At 36.8% G+C, this 4,986-nt stretch overlaps 1 pseudogene; it reads left to right on the top strand.

Annotated features, from left to right (window-relative positions):
* Positions 1–326: 326 nt before the first annotated feature.
* On the top strand, positions 327–4,259 carry LOC101489080 (uncharacterized; annotated as a pseudogene).
* The last annotated feature ends 727 nt before the right edge of the window (positions 4,260–4,986 follow it).

The raw sequence follows: 4,986 nt of genomic DNA, 5'->3' as shown, positions 1-4,986 counted from the left end.
TGTTTGACAAAATTCCTTAGATTAATTTTCCAATCACATTACTACTGCTTTGTGTTACTCTAAATATTTCATACTGATTTTTGGGTTCAAATATTAAAGTTCTTGTTGATTCAATTAAGAAATTGAAGAGAGCAATTGAGTGGAAATTATATAAAAAAAAAGCCAAATTGAGTGAAACACGAGTGACAAATTCAAGAGTGTAAACACGTGAGCTGTGTGGTGAGGTCCTTTATTTTTTACTTGTTTTTTTTTTTCGTTTGTTTAAAGTATGGCAGGAATAGGTGGTGATGATAGCCCTCCTCCATGAGTAAACAACAGATTGTTAGTGGAGGCTATAACGGCTCAAATGCAAAGAATGTTGAGGGAACATACTGAAGATTTACATGCTAGAATTGAACAGTTAGAAAATCAAGAAAATTATGGCGATGACGGAGGTAGGAGGAGGAGAAGAGAAACTGAAGGTGGTGGTAGAGGAGATAGAATAGAGGGAGTGAAGCTTAAAATACCATCTTTTCAAGGAAAAAGTGATCCGGAGACCTACCTTGAGTGGGAGATGAAAATTGAACAACTATTTTCATGCAATAATTACACAGCAGAGAAGAAGGTAAGGGTGGCAGCCATGGAATTTACTGATTATGCACTCATTTGGTGGGACCAATTACAAAAAGAAAGAGTGAGATGTGAAGAACCAATGGTGGATACTTGGGTGGAGATGAAGAGGTTAATGCGGAAGAGATTTGTTCCTTCTTACTATCATAGAGATCTTCACAATAAGCTTCAAAGGCTCACACAAGGTAGCAAAAGTGTGGATGATTATTATAAGGAGATGGAGGTGTGCTTAATTAGAGCAAATATTAGTGAAGATAGGGAAGCTTCTATGGCACGTTTCTTACAGGGGTTGAATAGTGATATAAGTGATGTTGTGGAATTACAAAATCATGTGGAGTTGGAGTACTCGGTGCATCAAGCTACTAAGGTAGAACAACCACTGAAAAGAAAAGGTGTCAGAAATAATTTTTCTAACTTTAACTCCTATAGTTGGAATGATTGAAATAAGAAGGAGGGAAGTACTTCTTCGAACACATCCATGGTTGCACCTCAGAGAATTCAAAATAAATTCGATGATGCTCCTAAGAAAACAAAAAGTTAGTGAAATTAAATGTTTCAAATGCTTGGGAAAAGGTCACATAGCTTTTGAATGTCCAACTAAGAAGACCATGTTGCTTAAGGAGAATGGAGATATTTCTAGCGAGTCATCTTCTGAATCTGCTGCATCTAGTGATGAAGAGAATGAGGAAGAAATTGCTGAAGGAGGAGACTTGTTTATGGTTAGATGAATGTTGGGAAGCCAATCAAGAGACTTGGACGAAACACAAAGGAAGAATATTTTTCATACTCGATGTCTCATCCAAGGTAAGTTATGTTCTTTAATTATAGATGGAGGAAGCTACACTAATGTTGCAAGTGCAAGATTGGTATCAAAAATGAACATGGTAGCAAAAATGAACCTAGTGACTAAACCCCATCCAGAACCATACAAACTTCAATGGCTTAGTGAGGAAGGCGAGCAAATTGTGAGTGAGCAGGTGGAAGTGAATTTTTCTATTGGGAAGTATGAGGATACAATTATATGTGATGTAGTTCCAATGGAGGCTTGTCATTTACTTCTTGGAAGGCCATGGCAGTATGATAAGAAAAGCAACCATGATGGTTATAAAAATAAGTTCTCTTTTATACATAAAGAACGCAAAATTACTCAAATCATGTAGTCTCCAAGAGAGGTTGGTGAGGATGAATCCAAAATGAGAGAGAAAAGAAAAAAAGAGAGAAAAGAAAAAAATAGTCAAAAAAAAGAGGGAAAAGAAAAAGAGAATGAAAAGAAAGAGAGAAAAACACAAAATTTGTTCATAAAAGAAAAAGAGGTTAAAAAGGCTATGCAATTAAAAAAGCCAATGCTATTGCTTTTAAGCAAGGAGAGTGACTTAAAGGTTGCAGATCTAACCAATTCTTTTCCTAGTGAAGTTGTTTCTTTGTTGCAGGATTTTGAAGATGTAATTCCCAAAGAGGTTCCTCAAGGCCTACCACCTATAAGAGGTATAGAACATCAAATTGATCTCATTCCAGGTGTTTCATTGCCCAACAGGCCAGCATATAGAGCTAACCCCCAAGAGACCCAAGAAATCCAAAGGCAAGTTGAAGACTTGATGCAAAAGGGATGGGTGCAAGAGAGCTTAAGTCCATGTGCAGTACCCGTTATTCTTGTACCTAAGAAAGATGGAACTTGGAGGATGTGCACCGATTGTAGAGCCATCAATAATATCACGGTAAAGTATAGACATCCCATTCCTAGATTAGATGATTTGTTGGATGAATTGCATGGTGCTTGTGTGTTTTCAAAAATTGATCTTAAAAGTGGATATCATCAAATTAGGATTAGAGAAGGAGATGAATGGAAAACAGCCTTTAAAACAAAATATGGCTTGTATGAATGGTTAGTCATGCCCTTTGGACTAACAAATGCGCCTAGCACTTTCATGAGGTTGATGAACCATGTGTTAAGGGAGTTTCTAGGGAAATTTGTTGTGGTCTACTTTGATGACATTTTGATTTATAGCAAATCTTACGATGATCATCTTTTGCATTTGAGAAGTGTGTTGGAAGCTCTTAGGCGTGAGAAATTGTATGCAAACATGGAAAAATGTGTTTTATATACAAATCATGTAGTTTTTCTTGGTTTTGTTATTAGCTCACAGGGAGTGCAGGTTGATCAAGAAAAGGTCAAAGCTATTCAAGAGTGGCCAACTCCTAAGAATGTTAACGAGGTAAGAAGCTTTCATGGCTTAGCTAGTTTCTATAGGAGGTTTGTTAAAGATTTTAGTACATTAGCTGCACCTTTAAATGAAGTGATTAAAAAGAATGTGGGATTTAAATGGGGTGAAAAACAAGAGCAAGCATTTGCTACCCTCAAAGAAAAATTGACTCATGCACCTATTCTTTCATTGCCTAATTTCTTTAAATCTTTTGAAATTGAATGTGATGCATCAAATGTGGGGATAGGGGCTGTTTTGATGCAAGAGGGACATCCCATTGCTTATTTTAGTGAGAAACTTAATGGTGCTGCCCTTAATTACCCTACATATGATAAAGAATTGTATGCATTAGTGAGAGCACTACAAACATGGCAGCACTATCTTTTACCAAAGGAATTTGTAATACATAGTGATCACGAATCATTGAAGTATTTAAGGAGCCAAGGTAAGCTCAACAAGAGACATGCCAAGTGGGTTGAATTTCTTGAGCAATTTCAGTACGTGATCAAGCATAAAAAAGGTAAGTCAAATGTTGTTGCTGATGCACTTTCAAGAAGGTATGTTTTGTTCTCTACTCTTGAAACTAAGTTTATTGGTTTTGAGGTAATTAAAGAATTGTATGAACATGATTCCGAATTTTCTCAAATATATAAATCTTGTGTGCATGCTGCCCAAAATGGGTATTTTAAGAATAATGACTATTTATTTAAAGAAAAGAGGTTATGTGTGCCTAAAGGTTCCATTAGGGATTTGCTTGTGAAGGAAGCACATGAGGGGGGATTAATGGGACATTTTGGAGTACAAAAGACTTTAGACATGTTGCATGAACATTTTTATTGGCCACACATGAAACGTGATGTACGCAAATTGTGTGAAAGATGCATTGTTTGTAAGAAATCTAAGTCTAAAGTTATGCCTCATGGTTTGTATACTCCTTTACCAATACCTAACTCCCCTTGGATTGATATTTCTATGGATTTTGTTTTAGGTCTTCCTCGGTCTAAGAGCGGAAAAGATTCAATTTTTGTGGTGGTAGACAGATTCTCCAAGATGGCTCACTTTATACCTTGCAGAAAAGTGGATGATGCTTGTCACGTGGCAGATTTGTTCTTTAAAGAAGTAGTTAGACTTCATGGTATACCCAGAAGCATTGTGAGTGACCGAGACACTAAATTCATTAGTCACTTTTGGAGGACACTTTGGGGTAAGCTTGGAACTAAACTTCTCTTTTCCACGACTTGCCACCCACAAACTGATGGCCAAACTGAGGTAGTAAATCGAACTCTTTCTTCTCTTCTAAGGGCTGTAATCCAAAAGAATATTAAGACATGGGAAGAATGTTTGCCCCATGTTGAGTTTGCCTATAATAGGGTTGTTCATAGCACTACTCGTTATTCTCCCTTTGAAATTGTTTATGGTTTTAACCCTCTCACCCCTCTTGATTTAATGTCTTTGCCAAATAGTTCTATTCTAATTCATAAGGCATCAAGCTACTAAGGTAGAACAACCACTGAAAAGAAAAGGTGTCAGAAATAATTTTTCTAACTTTAACTCCTATAGTTGGAAGGATAGAAATAAGAAGGAGGGAAGTACTTCTTCGAACACATCCATGGTTGCACCTCAGAGAATTCAAAATAAATTCAATGATGCTCCTAAGAAAACAAAAAGTTAGTGAAATTAAATGTTTCAAATGCTTGGGAAAAGGTCACATAGCTTCTGAATGTCCAACTAAGAAGACCATGTTGCTTAAGGAGAATGGAGATATTTCGAGCGGGTCATCTTCTGAATCAGCTACAGCTAGTGATGAAGAGAATGAGGAAGAAGTTGCTGAGGGAGGAGACTTGTTTATGGTTAGATGAATGTTGGGCAGCCAATCAAGAGACTTGGACGAAACACAAAGGAAGAATATTTTTCATACTCGATGTCTCATCCAAGGTAAGTTATGTTCTTTAATTATAGATGGAGGAAGCTACACTAATGTTGCAAGTGCAAGATTGGTATCAAAAATGAACCTAGTGACTAAACCCCATCAAGAACCATACAAACTTCAATGGCTTAGTGAGGAAGGCGAGCAAATTGTGAGTGAGCAGGTGGAAGTGAATTTTTCTATTGGGAAGTATGAGAATACAGTTATATGTGATGTAGTTCCGATGGAGGCTTGTCATTTACTTCTTGG

This window comes from Cicer arietinum, unplaced genomic scaffold (genome assembly GCF_000331145.2).
Source record: "Cicer arietinum cultivar CDC Frontier isolate Library 1 unplaced genomic scaffold, Cicar.CDCFrontier_v2.0 Ca_scaffold_5784_v2.0, whole genome shotgun sequence".
Taxonomy (NCBI): domain Eukaryota; kingdom Viridiplantae; phylum Streptophyta; class Magnoliopsida; order Fabales; family Fabaceae; genus Cicer; species Cicer arietinum.
The sequence above is the reverse complement of the archived record's forward strand: the minus strand, read 5'-3'. Positions and strand labels throughout refer to the sequence as shown.